This window comes from Phaethon lepturus, unplaced genomic scaffold (genome assembly GCF_000687285.1).
Source record: "Phaethon lepturus isolate BGI_N335 unplaced genomic scaffold, ASM68728v1 scaffold40928, whole genome shotgun sequence".
Classification (NCBI taxonomy): domain Eukaryota; kingdom Metazoa; phylum Chordata; class Aves; order Phaethontiformes; family Phaethontidae; genus Phaethon; species Phaethon lepturus.
The window spans coordinates 1-495 of record NW_010560534.1 but is presented as its reverse complement, the minus strand read 5'-3'; the positions used below and the strand labels follow the sequence as shown (position 1 = coordinate 495).

The 495-nt window shown below is 46.5% G+C and overlaps 1 non-coding gene across 1 annotated transcript; it reads left to right on the top strand.

The window, feature by feature from the left end:
• The first annotated feature begins 157 nt into the window (after positions 1-157).
• Positions 158-230, top strand: TRNAV-CAC. The gene has a single exon. It is a non-coding gene; the product is annotated as a tRNA-Val (tRNA).
• The last annotated feature ends 265 nt before the right edge of the window (positions 231-495 follow it).

Here is a 495-nt window from a genome sequence, read left to right as displayed (position 1 = left end):
ACCTGGGATTCCGCGCGGCGTTTCTCAGTGTTTGGGGTAGGTTCTGTGTGAGGGTGCCGTGAGGCGAGGGCCGCGCCGAGGGGCAGAGGCCGGTCCTCAGCCGCCGCGCAAAACGGCGCGAACATCACGCGCCGCTCGAAAAGTACTGACAGCGCGGGTTTCCGTAGTGTAGCGGTTATCACGTTCGCCTCACACGCGAAAGGTCCCCGGTTCGAAACCGGGCAGAAACACTGAATTATTGCTTTTTTTATTTGCTTGCGGTTTTTTGGTTATTATTGTTATTATCTTTTTTTTTTTTAAATACTGCCTTTCCAATTTCTCCCAGGTTTCTGCACAGTTTGGATAAATACTTCTCGCTGCTGCCCATATCAAATAAAGTTTCTAAATAGTTATTTATTATTTAGAAGTTTCTAAATAGTTATTTACTAGTGTTATTGACACCCATTAACAAAAATCGCTAATACCCACTGCTAAAGAAAAGAGGTGCGGCTGGGG